Here is a 17,056-nt window from a genome sequence, read left to right on the forward strand (position 1 = left end):
CTCCCTGCTGAGCAGGGAGCCCGATGTGGGACTCGATCCTGGGACTCTAGGATCATGACCTGAGCCGAAGGCAGTTGCTTAACCAGCTGAGCCACCCAGGCGCCCCAATAAGAGTTGTCCTTAGGAAGGGAAAAATAAAGATGTATTTTAATTCTTTAATTGCTTTCTCTTTTTGATTACAAAAGTCAGATAATACTTAAGGGTATTGAGAAAGTCACCTGTGATCCCACTGCACAGAAAGAGTGCTGTGAACATTTGAGTGTATACCATACCTGACTTTTTCCCTATGTATTTAAACACAAAGTTGTTCTACAGAAATACAGCTTGATAGATGTGCTGGTTTGTATCCTGACAATGGTTTAGAGAGGCAGCATAGCATGGTGGTCAAGGAGCATGGCTCCAGGTTCAAACAAGTTCTACAGACCCTGTTTGAACCTGGTTTATCACTTACTCTCTATATGGACCTGACAATAAATTGCTCAAAGCCTATGATACCTAATCAGTAAATAGGGGGCATACCTTCACTGGCTTGTTATTAAGATCAAGCAGGATCCTGCATGTTGGTATTTTTGGTTTATGGTGCCTGGCACACAGCCTTTCTATATCAGGTTATTTTCTGTTAATGAGTGAATTCTTGTCTGCTGCTATTTCCAGAAGTCCACACTTACTCAGTGCTCATTAGGAAGGCTCTCTAGAACCTACTTCTATAGCCGGCCTGTGTCCTCCTTTCCCTCCCTGTCCCTCTGCCTGGACTGCTCTGTCCTTTCCCATCACCATAGCAACCAGGCATCTCCTCACAGGCTCACTTCCTCTGGGGGGTGGCTTAGTGGACTTCTGTCTTCTACCTGGTTAATCATCTAGCCATTGGCATCTGGTTGATATGCACGACTTAGCCCTTGGTGCCGTAAGTATGTGTATATACGTCACATATCTGATCTTCAGTTTGAATAGTTTTTCAAAGTGTTTTCACAGGTACCACCATTACAAGAACATCATGAGGCAGGTTGGCATCTTTTATGGAGTAGGAAACCGAAGCTTATAGTGTGACTTGCTCATGGTGGCACAGCTGTGAGCCAGAAAAGCCAGGAACAAGATGTTGGCTTTCAGGTTGGGGTCCCAGTTCTCCTTCCTCCAGCGCTCGGAAATGCTCATCAAGATGCGTATTTGCAGCGTGGAGTTACTAGGCCATCGGAACAGGTTTGTGCCTCTTCAGAGATACTTGGTCTAAACACTAATGTGCAGTTTGCAACAACATTGAGGGAGGCAACTCCATGTGTCAGATGGGGAGTTTTCCGAATCTGTGTAGAGTGACTGATCTTTATGCAGTCCTAGTAACTTGTGAAAGGGGTTAGACCAGGTGCTTCATTTTCCAAATCTATTAAATTACTTATTACTTGGCAGCAAAAAACTAGTTGGAATGAAGGCTTCTTAGCCCTTAGAGCAATTTACATTGCCCATGTGTAATATCCCCCTAGAATGAACTTCCTGTCAAGATTTAGTAAACACATTTCAACTAGATATAAAGATTTCATAAGCCATGTTCTTAGCAAAATGTGTTAGGGAAGAATCACAGCTCCCAAGATGTCATTAATTTTATATTTAGCTCAGAATTTGAGGACAGCTAGGAAAGGCACATGTCCATAATCCATAGTCACATTATTAAAGTATAAGGAATAAGCAGCGAGACATTAAGATGATGAATGCAGTCCAGGAGGCCTGTAAAGGGATGTGGTTAAGGGTTTGTGATATGGCATTCTGAGACCTAGTTTCAGGTTGACTCTCTACCGCTTACTACTTGGAGTAAATTACTAAGCCGCTCTGTGCTTCATTTTTCTCATCTATCAAAATGAGGATTATGAGAGTATTTACCTTGAAGAGTTGTCGTGAAGATGAACAGATTTCAAGTAATATCCTTGGCACAGTGCCTGCCATATACAGATAATGCTTTTTTTTTTTTTTTGGCCATTTGATACCTTCTGATGCAGTACTCCACGTTAGTCATTTTTATTTACTTCTTGTTTGCTTTATAGGCCTAAGGTTTTATTTATTTATTTTTTTACCTATTTGTCACTCAGTCTTAAAAACTAGATAATTGTGAAAACTAAGGAGTTAGTTTAGGACACGTGCTATGTTCTGATGTCTTTCATTATCCCCATCATTTGGATGCCTGGGTATTTTCTCTTATTTATATAGGCGTGTTACAGAAGAGACAAGTGCTCTGTCAGCAGGGATCTGCCATGGGGTCCGTTACGGTCCTAGAGGAACTGAAGTCTGCATTCACTGTGGACAGTCCTATCCTGAGCCCGCTGCTACATTCTCCAGCTACCCACATGGTGAAGAGCTCCATGCCTGTTAGGCTAGATGTCCTAACAGAGCAGTAATCTCAAAGAGCTTTCAACATTTTTGATAAAGAGAATTTGTTGTTGCACTTCTGCAGATGAATTCCCAGGAAGCCACACTTGGAGATGGCACATGGTAATGGGAATAATTTGACTGTTTTACCATGTGTCTTATGTCTGTCTGTATTCAGGGCCCTGCATTATACAGGAAGGCTTAAGTCAGATAGTACCTCTATTTAAATCCCTCCTCTTTGCTTCAAGTGGGGCCAATTACTGGCAACTACAAGAGTGATATTCTGCCAGAGCATTCTCATCTTGTTCCCTGATAAGCATAAGGGTGGGTGTCTTGTCACTTTCTTCTATTACATATTAGATGAAACCATTCCTCCATCTACTGTGTCCATCTATCATCAAATGTTTATCTGGAGTGTCTCAAGTACTCTAAAGTGTAACAATGATTTGTGGTTATTTGAAATTTCTTTTAAGGCTGCTGACAAAATACAAAAATTGCTTGACATATCTGTCTTAAAAGAGATCACTGAACCAAAAGTATTAGTTTGATGTCTTGTTTGAAATTGAATATGTATATAAACATTTGTAGTCAATTTTTACCAAAATGATTGCTGCATAGCTCATGTGGATTAAGTGTTTAAATATGAAGTTAACACTACATCAAAAACTAATGATGTAATGTATGGTGATTAACATAATAAATAAAAATTAAAAAAATAAATATGAAGTTAACTCCTAAATTTCAGAATAAACACATTATTTCCAAGGGAAGTAGTTACATTACTGTATTAAATTAACCTGGGACTGGAGCCCATGGCTGCCACACCAAAGCCTGGTGACTCCACCAAGGGGAAGCTCTTGAAGCTCCTAGGAATTTTAGATGTCAAAAACCTTCCCTGTGCACAGGATTCGATGTTGTATGGTTCATGAGGATCTATTGTGGTTGGCCTTGGACATTTTTCGTTAACGAGTAGAATGAGAAGTTCATACGATGTTGGAGTAGGAGGGTTTATCTTAGTGGCTCGAGAATGCTGGTTCCATTGTAGGTATACTTAGGCAAAGCTAAGAATCCAGGAAAGAATTGCCAGAGAAGGAATTAAAAATAAGATTTTATATGAAAGTACCCACTTTGATCCTGAAAGAAAACAAATCTATGGCAACAGCAGCAGTTGAGAAGTCTCAGGCATAGAAAACCCAAATACAACTCACTGCAGTCAGTGTGAACAAGACCGATCTCCACTCCTTTTAACCTTGTAATCTCCAAAATAATCAGTCAGTCAACCAACCAACCAATCAACAACCTACCTGGGGACTTTTGCCTCTGGCTAAATTGGGGTGGTCTATGAAAAACCAACACTTCTTCAAAAACAGTAGAGAAGCTAAATTAAACAAAGTCTGAAATGCACCTAATTTGAAGACATTAAAGAGTTGCCAAGAAAACCAAGACTCCTACAGCATAGGGCACTATAAAGTGGTGAGCCAGCATTCCGTAACCTGCTTTTCCCTCAAGGATCTCTCCAATTTTTGGTTTGGCATGAAAGCTGAGAAATCAGACTAAAGATTGTAGCCTGGGAGCAGAGAAGGCCGAAGATTTTTTGGCAATCTCATAAGGCAGAAGAGACAAACATCAAAGTTTAGGGATGCTAAAGCAGCTGGGAGTTGAGAGCATGAGACCTCAGAAAAAAGGCAGGTACTGGATAATTAGCCTGATCTTGGGCAGTCTCATCCCTGGAGGCATTTGCCTAATTTTTGTGCTGTGCAGGGTGTGGAGCTAGGAAGCTAAGAAGCAAATCACTGAAAAGGCAAAGCGCTCAATGTGACAGTCTCCCATTGCTAAGGGTGAAACTGTTGGAATTCAACATCCATGAAAGACAAGGGAGACTGGTAAACACCATGGGCTTTCAAACTACATCCAAGGATGTGAGCAAGAGAGGCAGACCAAATCTTTCAAATATCAGCCAATTTTGAGTCAACTCAATCCTGAGTTGGATGAAGGTAACCTGACCCATCCCAGGCTGCCTACCACAGCCTAGGATGAACCTTTTCTGGAGGAAGTTAACCTTCATCCAGTTTTCCTGTGACTTTTCAAACATAGTATCTGTAACTCAACTTAAAATCCAAGAAATAGGACTGGAAGGAATAACAGAAAATGTATTTCTGATGTTATCAGAATTGGACTTCAGCTAATTAGGAGCAGCTCATAAGGCCAGGACTCTCAAGTTCTCCAGTGTCCCTGGTGCTCTCTCTTCCCTTACTCCCGACTTCATCCATTAAATTACCTTACTTACGCTGTAGGCGTTTGGATTTGCAACCCTGCTTTATATAAGGTGTATGTCTGTTTTCTTTCTTAGGTGTTTGGTGTTCCAACTGCCACCGTATGGATTTGCACACAAAGGGCTTAGACATATTTCCAGTAATCTGACTTTTGGACTATTTTCATTTAATCATTTTTGAAGAGTAGCTATTATGGTCTTACGTTTTCTCTTTGTATAGGAGGATGAGTAGAAGGGTTGTGGGGTGAATCTTGATATAAACAGACATGCTTGATTTTTATTTTTTGCTTTAAAGTTTGCTAGTTTTTGGTGAAGTCAACTCTGTGTCTTTGCCTTTGAGTTCTTTCTTACAAAAGAAAGAAAAAAAAAAAAACCTCATGAGTGCCTACAGGGGAAAAATAAGAAAAGCAAGTTCAGGCAGGCTTAAATAAAATTACAGTTGGCCCTGTGAGTGGCTTCCTGGGAGTGTGCAGTGTGCATTTTTGACATAGCTTGCTCACATCTCTCCCAAATGTCAAAGGATCAGGAGTGAGACAGGCCTTTGTAAACCAGAGTCAGCTTGCTCTCTGTTCCAAGTGAAGACCCATTACTTTAAGTTTCTTTCTCGTTCTTTCTCTCTTCTTTCTCTCTTTTTCTCTTTTTCTCTCTCCTTCCTTCCTTTCTTCCCTCCCTCCCTCCCTCCCTTCCTCCCTCCCTCCCTCCCTCCCTTCCTTCCCTTCCAGCTTAGCCTAGCCTAGCCTAGCTTAGCCTATCCTAAAGAGGACAGACTCACATTGCAGCAGTATGTTTTCTTTGAAGACCAAATGCTTCTTAAGACTGCAGACTGAAATAATCCAAGAACAGAATTTTAGATGCAGAGTGAGTGATACAATTTACCCCAAGTGCTTTGGAATCACAGTGCTCTGGAGCGATATTCAAAGTGTGGTCCTTAGACCAGCATTTGGCATCACCTGTGAGCTTGTTAGGAATGCAAATTCATGGGCCCCACCCAGACCCGGGGAATCAGAATCCCTGGAGGTGGGGCTCAGGAAATTGTTTTAACAAGCTATCTAAGTGATACTTAAGTACAAGCTATCTAAGTGATACTTAAGTCCATTAGTATAGAGTAGTACACTGCTCTAGTGTACGGATGGTAATTCATATAGGGTCACCAGGCAGTACCAAGCTATTTAAGCTGTGCCTGTGGTGAGGATCTTGGGGCCACATCAAGAAAACATTGCACTGGTCACTTATCCATCTTCAAATCTAATGTAGTTAGGGTCTTTCCTTGGCCAGAAAAATCATGATCTACTTTGCCTGTTAGAGGGAATTTTTTTTTTTTTAACACAGTTGGGAAGATCTTGCCTTTTCTATAGACCTTTCCTCCTCTCACCACCAGAAGTTCTCTTGATACTGTATAAAAGGTCTGTTAATTGGAAGATGAATTGAGAGCCTCAGCTGGATGATAAAGCAATCAGGCATTGAGAAGAAATCCCTTCTCTTTGAAAAAAGAGCAAATCATGTCCCTTTAAGAGTGACTGGAAGGAAAAATAACCTAAAATGACAGACCAGAATAATAGTACCTGGAAAAAAGAATCAACTTTCAGAAAGAAGATACATGGAGCAGAAAGCTGAACTTTTATTTTTTTATTTTTTTATTTTTAAAGATTTTATTTGAGAGAGAGAATGAGATAGAGCATGAGAGGGGGGAGGGTCAGAGGGAGAAGCAGACACCCTGCTGAGCAGGGAGCCCGATGTGGGACTCGATCCCGGGACTCCAGGATCATGACCTGACTGAAGGCAGTCGCTTAACCAACTGAGCCACCTAGGCGCCCGAAAGCTGAACTTTTAAAGGCATCTCTGTGTGCATCACAAAATTATCTTTTTAATTTAATACTATTACATATAGATCTATATTTCTCTCTCTAAAGTAATTCTTGGTCGAAGACTTCCAGCATCCACTAGAAAATGGTTTGCTTATATTAACTGGTTAGTGTGTGGCTATATTAAAAAATGCATCTGTGTTGTGATCTCCACAGGTTAAGTGATTTTTTTTTCCCCCTGTGCCTATTCTGTAAGGTTAAAAAAAAAAATGAAATAGTTGTTCAAGGAGAAGTTTGAGATGATAAATGGTTTTAAAGATCTTACTGTTTTTTTCAGCCCACTCTTTAAATGATTTGGTGAAGTGAGAGAGACTCCTCTTGCTCCCAAGAAAATACCTTCAAGAAGAGTATCTATATCTACTGTTTAAGAATTGCTGGTCATTTTTAGTAATGTACGGTTTCGTGAATACATATCCTCTGTTGACACTTTAGTAGCAGGCAAGTGATTTGGGCAAACTTACTGGTAGCACAATCAAGAAGGAATCTAAAGCGGGAAAAGCTAAAGCTCATCAGTGATTCATCAAACATTAGTGAAATATTCAGTTAGGTTCTTTATGTGTCACATTGCCTTTTTTCCCCCTGTTCTTCCTGCTCCATCATGTAAAGAATGATTCCATCTGGTTCTACCTTATTGGACTTTGAAATAATTTTGAGAACAAAACAATAGAAACAGAAGAAATGAACTTGCACATTTCCAAGAAAGGATGACTTCTTGGAATTGAGTATTATGTCTAAGAGGTTCATGAAATGTTGCTCTTGCTAGGTTGCAATTTATTAAAGTAACAAAATAGTATCCCAGTGAAAACACCAAGTACCTTAAGTGCTAAATATAATGTATAGTATTGTCCTAGATTATTTATACTTAAGCTCAGTTCCAAGTTGACCAAATAGAAAGAGATGCCAGATAGTTTGTGTGAGAGATTTAGCTTTAGTGAAAATGTTCTGAAATAGGAAATTCTAGAGATTTGTTGCCTCATTGAATATTGTGTGTGTGTGTGTGTTTTAAAGAACATCCAGAGAAGAACTATAGATCTGTATAAATTTTGTTTGTTCAGTTGCATTTGGAGATCCTTTGAGATGTAAAGTTTGAACTAGGAATTTGACATAAATGGATTTACATTCCTTATGACTATGGGCAAGTTTTTTATACCTAGCTTTCTTGTGATGGGATAGCAATAGCACATTTGTTATAGGACTGCTGAGAGAATAAAATGATAATGCAGGTAAAGTTCTGGATACAGGACTTGGTACACAGTAAATACTCAATATATGGTCTCTTATTATTTAAGATATTGTATTATTTGGTATATGCTGAATTTGATATATCTAAAATTTCTTGTAAAAATTAGAATGGTACTTGTATAAAAGGTGGCATTTATATGTCCTCTCCCAAGTAGAGAGGCGGCAGGCCATTTGGAATGAAGTGACAGAAATGAATGAAGCCCATGGGACGCCTGGGTGGCTCAGTCAGTTAAGCATCTGCCTTCAGCTCAGGTCCTGATCCCAGGGCCCTGGGATCACGTCCTGCATCAGGCTCCTAGCTCTGCGGGGAGCCTGCTTCTTCCTCTGCCTGCTGATACCCCTGCTTGTGCTTTCTCTCTCTGTCTGTCAAATAAATAAAATCTCAAAAAAAATCTTTAAAAAAATAGAGGTGAAGCAAGTCCAGTTTCCCCCTGATTGGTAGAAAATACAGTCTTGGGAGCTTGTGGCTGGGAAGATATCAATTGCTAGTCTGGAATTTAAATGGGGAGGAGAAGCAGACCCAGGACAGTGAGTTAGTTGTTCCTGGACCTCTCAGAGAAGCTTAGGAACCATTTGGTTATTTAAAAAATTTTTGACTGGTTAGTGGATAATGCTCTTAACTCTGTTGCTTCTATAAAATGAGACTCAAGGGGCAAGGTCAAGTTGGAACTTTCAGAAATGTGACCGAGTGTGAACAGTAGTGGGGCTGCAGGTGTAAAGCAGGAGTGAGAGTATCTTAGCAAGTGATAGGGAAGAATAAAGGATCTAAAATGTGATGGCAGGCGGCGTGGATATGAACCTGGCTTCAGTGCATTAAGACCAGCATGTGACTCTCTTGCTCACAAAGCAATGGGAGAAGAGGAGTAGTTTTGAACAAACCCTGTTGGCTCTGGAATAGCCAGTTTTTTCAGGGATACTGTCACACTCTTTCCATTCTAAAAGACAATATACGCCCTTCAACCCTTCCAGGAGTCTAAGAATTTTAAAGAAGAGGTTCTTGACATGCACAGGTCAAGAGACACATGATGTCTGGAAAGAAGAGAATGCCATTTGGCATCTTACTAGGCTGCTCGGGGTTGGTTCCGGTGGTTAGGAATAACAGAAGATGCACCCAGGGAAATCACTCAGACCGTGTGACTCAGGGTGGCATCCCTCTGAGCACCTGTCACCTGACATTGGTCCTTACAGCCCCGTATCCAAAACATAAAGAGCTGAGTTCAGAAATGGATGTAAAAGGTCCTACTTCAAATCTTTCAGGACAGGGAAACAGCCCAGTGTGGCTTCATGCAGGGTGCCATATAGAAAGCACAAGTTAGAAAAGATAGAATTCCTGTCTTTTGGGAATTTTGGAGGAACAGTTACCTAAATTAGTTTGTTAATGAGTGTATCCATAAATTGATTAAGTATTTGAGTACTTATTTTCTGCCAGGCAAAATGCTGGATGCTAGGGATCCTATAGTTAAATGAAAACAACGTGGATCTTGATCCTTGTCGTGCTTATAGCCAAGGATGAACACAGCCAGGTTAAACATAAAATGGGGCCAGCATGTATTCGGTATGATAGGGGCAACAGAGGAGGTGATGCAAATAAAACTAAAGAATCAGGAATAGAGGAGGAGATGATGCCCGTAACCAGGTGCGGAAGAGGTGGAGTGAAGTGTAGGAAGAATAGCAAGTGTATGGGCAGGAAGGAACGGACATTCACAGTGCTTGGGGGCCTTATAGGAAGAATTTGAAGGAGGAAAAACTTGTGCATAAGAGACTAGAACAGAGGACATGAGGAGGTGCCATGAGGCTCTCAGATCTAGCACAGGTGAAAATAGGCTGGAATTCTGGAAGCCAATTCTGGAAGCCAAGCGCAGGACCAGAGCCCATCTTCCCTCTCGCCACCCATAGCTTGCATATAGTACTATAGAAGCCCTTTTACTCAGATCAATTATGACTTCTATTTGGTCAATTGAAACATTTGGTTGAAGCAACAAAAAGTTGCTTTAAAAACAGAAAAGAAATTTTAGAAAATAGAAAAAAAAACTAAAATGCTACATAAAATTCTTATTTTAACTAAGACATTGAAATGTGCATCTGTTGGCCAATCCTTTGTTGAATCTAGACCCTATTTAAATATGAATTGACTATTTGGAGTTTCACCTCTACTTTTCTGTGTAAATGATAGTCCTAATGCACTGCTTACAGTTTCTTCAAAGTACAACAAAACCATGGACACTTGTAAAACAATTTAAGGCATGGTTCTTTGGAATTTTACCATGTTTTTTTCCCCCCACCTTGTAAAGTTTCCTTTATCTAATATAAAGCCACTTATTCTCATGAGTTGGACTTATCTTTCCAAAGAAGCAGTGGAAGCAACAGATCTCTTTTTTGCACTCATATTTCATCAATTTATGTTATGCTTACATCATGTGAATACAACCACAAGTATGTAGCTTTGAGAATGGGTATATAGATTCCTGGTTAAACATACAACTGAGCTGATGGCAATAGATTGTATAGTGTGGTGGGAAGGAGCTTAGGCAACCAGGGTTCTGGGCACCAAGGACATCACTCATTACAACCGAAAAGGAAATGGAGAGCTTGGGTTAACCCAGCTGTGTGATTAGTTGGTTATCAGCAAGAATGTTTCGATTTTCCTACTGTCTTGGTAAAAGGGAGTTGATGATCAAACACAATTTCTTTTAAATTTGAATTGTAGAGTTTCATAAGTTAACATATAGTTAGCCTATGTAAGTATGTTGGGTCTGTCTTAATTTTTTTTTTTTAATTTCTGTAATACTGTGACACATTATTCCAGGCAGCTATTGTTGAAGTATGTGGATATTTATTAATTCAAGTGACTAGTTGTGATTTTGGTGCATAGGGTAGAAAATACCTTAAATTAAATCAGGCAAACACCTATTAGTTAAATACTTATTTGTAAAATATATTTAGATGTGGATTTTCCCTGACTTTGGATATAGATTGTTTTGCATGAGCAACCCTCTGTCAAATTTAGTAACGTGAATTTAAACTATCTTTGTCAGCTCCCTGCTATGTTGTTTTTTTTTTTTTTAAATGTCCATTTCTGAAAGTTTTTGCTGACTGTACTACCGTCAGTGCACTATGAGAATGAGGTTCTGGGGGAAGAGCAGATAGAATGAAAGACGTAATCTCTGATCTCAGAAGCAATGATATGTTGGGAGATGGTGTGTGTGTTAACAGAATCAGGCTAAGAGGAGTCAAAATCTCAAAGCATGGTTGAGAAAAGGATATACATTTGGATTGGGGTGGTCAGAGAAGCATCACAGAGAAACTGAGGGGTTTTTTCTTTTTAAAGTTTGATACATTGAGAAAATTTTATTTTTGCTATCAAGAGCAGAATAGTATAGTAGTTAAAGCTGGGCTTGAGAACTGTGCGGATAAGGATTCAGATCTTGGCTCCACCACTTAGTACTTATGTACCTGTCTGTGTCACAATTGTTCACCTGTTATATGGGGATGGTAGGATCCATTTCCTATGTTGTGAAGATTAAATGAATTTTCACATATATAGTGCATAAGTTTTGAAAGATAATAGATTCCACAAGTGTCAGCTGCTATTATCCTTATTATTATGGTTTAGTCACAGTTACATATGGAAGAGTAGACTCAAGCTTGTATTAGAACCTAAATTCTAGTTTCATCTCTGCCTCTAACAGGTTACCTGATCACGGGAAATGGGCTAACTTCTGAAGTTTATCATTTATTAGATAATGTTTAAAATCCTTTTCAACTCTGATACAAAGCTGATGATGCAAATGAATCCACAATTCAGCAACTGATTTGGGAATAATAAAATGGAGTAGTAAAGACCATGGGCTTACTCCCATCTTATACCCTACATAAAAATCAACTCAAAATGGATCAAAGACTTGAACATAAGATCTGAAACCATAATACTCTTAGAAGAAAACAGAGGGGATAAGCCCTTTGACATTGGTCTTGGCAATGTGATTTTGGATTTGACACCAAAAATACAAACAACAGCAACAAAAAAATCAAGAAGTGGGACTACATCAGACTAAAAAGCATTTTTGTACAGCAAAGGAAATCATCAACAAAATAAAAAGGCAACCTACAGAATGAGAGAAAATATTTGCAATTATATATCTGATAAGAGGTTAACATTGAAAATATATAAACTCCTACAACTAAATAGAAAAAAAAATCTGATTAAAAATGAGCAAAGGAAGTGAATAGACATTTTTCTGAAGAAGACATACACATGGTCAATAGATACATGAAAAGGTGCTCGACATCACTAATTAGGGAAATGCAAATCAAAACTGCAATGAGCTATCACTTTACACCTGTCAGAATGGCTAAAATCAAAAAGAGACAACAAGTGTTGGTGAGGCTGTAAGGAAAAGGAACCCTTGTGCACCTATCAGTGGGAATGTAAATTGGTTAGCCACTCTGGAAAAGACCATGAAAATTCCTCAAAAAATTAAAAAGAGCCGTAGAATCCCACTTTTGGAAATCTATCCAAAGGAATTGAAAATAGGATCTCAAATATCTATACACCCATGTTCATTACAACATTATTCACAGTAACCAAGTTAAGTATTAGTCATTAGATGAGTGAATAAAGAAGATGTGGGGTGTATATATGTATATATACACAGTGAAATATTATTCAACCATGAGAAAGAAGGAAATCTTATTATTTGAGACAACATGGATGGACCTTGAGGGCATTATGCTAAGTGAAATTAACTCAGAGAAAAACAAACACTGTGTATTAGTTATATTTGGAATCTAACAGCTAAACTTTTAGAAACTGAGATGAGAATGCTGATTACCAGGGCCTGGGGTGGGGGAAATGGGAGATGTTGGTCCAAGAGTTCACACTTCCAGTTAACAAGATGAGTAAGTTGGAATCTAATGTACATTGTGGTGCTTATAGTTAATAATACTTCATTATATATTTGAAAGTTGCTAAGAGTAAATCTTAAATGTTCTCATCACAAAAAAGAAATGGTTATTTATTATATGAAGTGATAAAGGTGTTAGTTAAAGCTATGGTGGTAATAGTTTTGCAGTATGTATGTGTATCAAATTAACACATTTTATACATTAAACTCATGCAGTGTTATATGTCAGTTATATCTCAAAGCTGGAGCAAGGGGTGGCAAAAGACCATGGTCTTAGGAGACTGATAGATACTTATTTGGTGCCTGATTATTTAATTTGCTGTGGGACCACAAGCAGGTAACATAACCTCTTTGATATCATTTACTTCATCTGCTCATCTAAAATGAGGGTAACAATTATACCCAACTTCTAAAGGGTTGCTCACTGATTAAATGAGATGAGACATGCCATCAACCAGCTCAGCATTTGGTACACAGTAAATTCAACACAGGGATGATGATGATGATGATGATGATGATGATGATGTGTTGTGCTGGGTATAGAGCAAGGATTCAGTAGGTTTTGGCCAAATGAATGATTAATAGAGCTTTCCTTTTATTTTTTCTAAGTTAAGTGACTCATAGGAAGCCCTCCTAAGGACATACAGAATTTTATAACTTAATGGAATGTTTATTTATGGTTTGGATGTATCATATAATCACTTCCCTCTTATTGCAAATCTGCTTGGCTTCTCTCTGCCTAAGTGACATCAGTATCCATATTAAGAAAAATCCTTGCCTGGCTCCAACAGTCTTGCCCACATGTCTATCTAAGATTTATTGATGCCAGCTATTGATCAAGAGCATCGGTGATGGGTTTTTAAGGTAGAAGTTCTCCTCAATTTGTTTGCCACTTTGAAAATTTTCAAGAAAGCTCTACTGAACTTGGGGTTTTAATGGATCTCATCTGTGAATTTGAGCCAGAGATGGATGTCATAAAATATATATATATATCAAGTAGGAAAGTACAAAATAAGAGGTATACATTAGATGTTCTACTTTATTTCTACTCAGAAAACAGTTTTTACTTTTCCTGTAGTCTGTGTGGTTTCATTCACAGCCTTGCATTCTGTGAAACAGATGAGGAGTTGAAAGAATCTCAGATTAAATATCCTTTTCCTAGATATCAGGGTAGTATCTTCTGAAGACGATTGGCTTTTTAAAATCCATACCCTCTAGGAAAATGAATAAAATTTGAACTGTGTTAATTTTAACATAAAATACTTTGGAAATGAAAATATACATCTTTTGGCTCAGATCTAGAAAGATGAGAAAAATGCATGGATTAGAATGGACTCCATGAGGGCAGAGTTATTTGGTCTTTTTTGTTGACTTTTGGGTTCCCAGAACCTTGGACAGTGCCTGGCACAGAGTAGATCTACAACATAGCCGTGCTGATTAGATTTTTGAACAGAAGTAACTTATTCTGGCGTTTGTCTGTGTAAAGGAACCAAAAGAAGGTCAAGGCTTTCATGTGCCTGCCCATGAAGCATTCGCCTTGCTACCTCACCTATGGAAATAAAATATTTACTTTGATATTTTAGCAGGAGTGTGCACCATTCTTCATAAACCTAGTTGGTGGTAAAAAATTCATGTTTGTTTTTTTTTTTTTTTTTAATTACATCATGAAGTATATAATTCCTCAATACTGTATCAACTCCCGGATCACATGGGGGACTGTGAAAAATTGCCTTCCCATCCCATCTGAATTTTTCATTTAAAAATCAACTCCAATAACGCTCCATCATTTATAAGTTAGAGTCTTTGGAAGTGTTGGTGGCTGTATTTGCATACTTTATCCATGAAGAATGTTTTTAAAGGACTGCGAGTTTATGGCTTGCAGTTACTCCCCACCGGGCTTTGGCTAAAGACTGGTAGGCGCTGGACCGCCGATGTTTCAGCACCAGTCACAGAGGAAAACGTGCATGCTGATGGCTTGCCGCCGGTGCACACCATCATCCTTGCCGCCGACTGATGGATCATGGGTGGTCCTATGATGCATCACGGCTTTCCTTCTGTGCCATTGATCCTGTCTGGCCAGTACAGTTCAGTCACGCACTGTGTATGTTACCCTTTTCATTGCAAGGGATACTATTTTTTACCCCAGATGTATTTGCTTGGAGGCAATGTAAAATAAAGGGAAAAAGAAACCCCCGATCTGTGTTACAGATGAGAAAAACATTATAACAAATGATACCTCTTTGCTTTGGTTTAACTATGAATGTTGTAGTTAGTAAAATGTTGCTTCAAAACTGACAACCGCAGAGTGTAAAAACTATGATTGGGGGGTGGGTGGGAGTGGTTCAGAAATTTAGGAGAGATTTTTTTATTTTAATGGGATGGAGCAATCTACTGCAAAAATGTTTCAAAATAATTAACAGGCAAAATACAGGAGTAAATTGAAGAGAAATTACTCTTTCTGATATCTTTGGGATGAAGCAAGCATTTATCTAGAGTAGTGCTAGTACAAGTCTGTCAAGGCTTTAAAGAAAATGGCTTGAAAAGACAGTTTGAATTTATTATTAAAACCTGTAACGGAGACAAGGTAATGTACATCAGGCAGCATTTTCAGTGGCAGAGAAATGCGACGGTATTACTCCAGAGGTCCTTGTGGGAGACCAGGACGGCATGATTATTTTCACCATGGTGGGTCAGATTGATACACACCTAGAATTATCCCCTTCGCACCACCCCTAGCCCTCACCCCCCAGGATGGAGGAGGAGGAAGGGAAGAAAGTATATCTGAAAGGTAAAGACATCATCATGGGGACCTTTGGTTCTTGCTGAGTATTTAATTCGCGCATTCTGTCAAAGTGTCTATAGCATAGAGATTCTCTTGGAGACTTGGCTATCAGTAGAGATCTGGAAGAATAAATATCCGAATGCTGAGGGCTGGACAGAGGGATGCAACTTTAAAAGATTCCCCAAGGGAAGAGCCAACATTGAGAGAAATAGTGGATATGGATGAGGTGGACAATAACTAGCAACTGTCAAGGATGGAAGTTCTTCCAGCAAGTGTGTTGATCTCTCTTGACCTTATAAGTAAAAAACAAAGGTGAAACTTTTTTTTTTTAATCATCAAATGTAAATGATATATAAGGGGATGTTGGTAGGTGGCAAAATCCCAGAAGGCACATTGTCTTGTGTTAACACATTAACTCTCTCGTTCTTGTAAGTTCCACTCCTAGTAGAACTGTGAGAGTTTTATGTACGGGGAGCCCTTGTTCTTCCAAAGACATTTCTTAAGGATCCCATGACCCTTCTCAATTGCTTTGCTCTGAAAATTAGAAGTTACCTTCCTTTGACAAGTGACCTGTACTCTGCTTGTCTCCTGCTTATCAAGTATTTGATAAGCTATCCTCAAAGCCTTATCAAAAATTCCATAGATATTTAGCCACTATATTCCTTTGTACTCAGTTTTTATCATTATCCCATCAGCATATTGCAAATAATCCATATGGGTTATCTATACAGTACCCTATTAACCTACATTATTATGGATAGCCCATGTATATTATACGCCGACATGGATACATTTTTCACACACATTTTCACCCACTCTTTCCTTTTCTCGAGTAATTATTATAACTATCCTGATTTTCCTCTGTTATCTAGATTAGGTTCAACACTCAGTTATTGGGTACCTGCAATGTGCCAGAAGCTCAGTTCAGCTCTGAGGATTAAAAATGAGGCCCCTGCCTTCAGGGAGCTTTGGACAGTGGGGCAAACGGAGGTGTAAATACAGTGTTTTATTTCTTCCCTAATAAAATGAGGCAAGGGACGAGGGTTATACAAATGGAGCAACAGTTAATTTTATTTCAGGCTGGTCACGAAAAGGTAGCAAGAGAAAGCTGAGTTGGCATTAGAGACTCAGTAAGTGCTCACTGCAAGGGTGAGTTTGCAAAGTGTTTTGGGCGGAGGGAACGATGTCAGCAAAGGCACTTGGTGGGAATGAAGTGCTTAGGAGACAGAGACTGGTGACTTTGGTATAACAGCTCTGCTCCTGGATAGGTGTGTGGCCACCAACAGGATATTTTGCTTTGTTGAGGCTTCTTCCTTCACTAGCAAAATAATAAATCATTTAAAATGATTAAAGTATATACTGTAAGCATAGGTGTTAGCTCATTTTTAAGAAGGGGCATGAGTGGAGAGAGCCCGTGGCAAAAGATGGGGCCAGTCCGGCAGCCAGGGAGCACCAGTGTGCTATGCTAGGGTGTTCTGAACCAACTCGATGGTTAAGGGTGAGCCTGCGGAGATTTGCAAGTTGAGAGAGCTTCTACCCTCCTATAAGGTGTTGTTAATCACTTTGTCAGGAAAAGTTAAAATACTAAATTATCAGGCCTATATAATAAAAGGAAATTATGAAGCCAAGAATGTTGGATGCA

General features: G+C 39.1%; 1 protein-coding gene and 1 pseudogene across 9 annotated transcripts in view; both read left to right on the forward strand.

Annotated features, from left to right (window-relative positions):
* The window catches only part of LOC118553122 (bis(5'-adenosyl)-triphosphatase), a 1,451,800-nt gene that overhangs the window by 726,098 nt on the left and 708,646 nt on the right, over nucleotides 1-17,056 (forward strand). The window lies entirely within an intron of this gene.
* LOC144380052 (cytochrome c oxidase assembly protein COX20, mitochondrial-like) lies at nucleotides 3,165-3,524 on the forward strand (annotated as a pseudogene).

This window comes from Halichoerus grypus, chromosome 1 (assembly GCF_964656455.1).
Source record: "Halichoerus grypus chromosome 1, mHalGry1.hap1.1, whole genome shotgun sequence".
In the NCBI taxonomy this organism is placed as follows: domain Eukaryota; kingdom Metazoa; phylum Chordata; class Mammalia; order Carnivora; family Phocidae; genus Halichoerus; species Halichoerus grypus.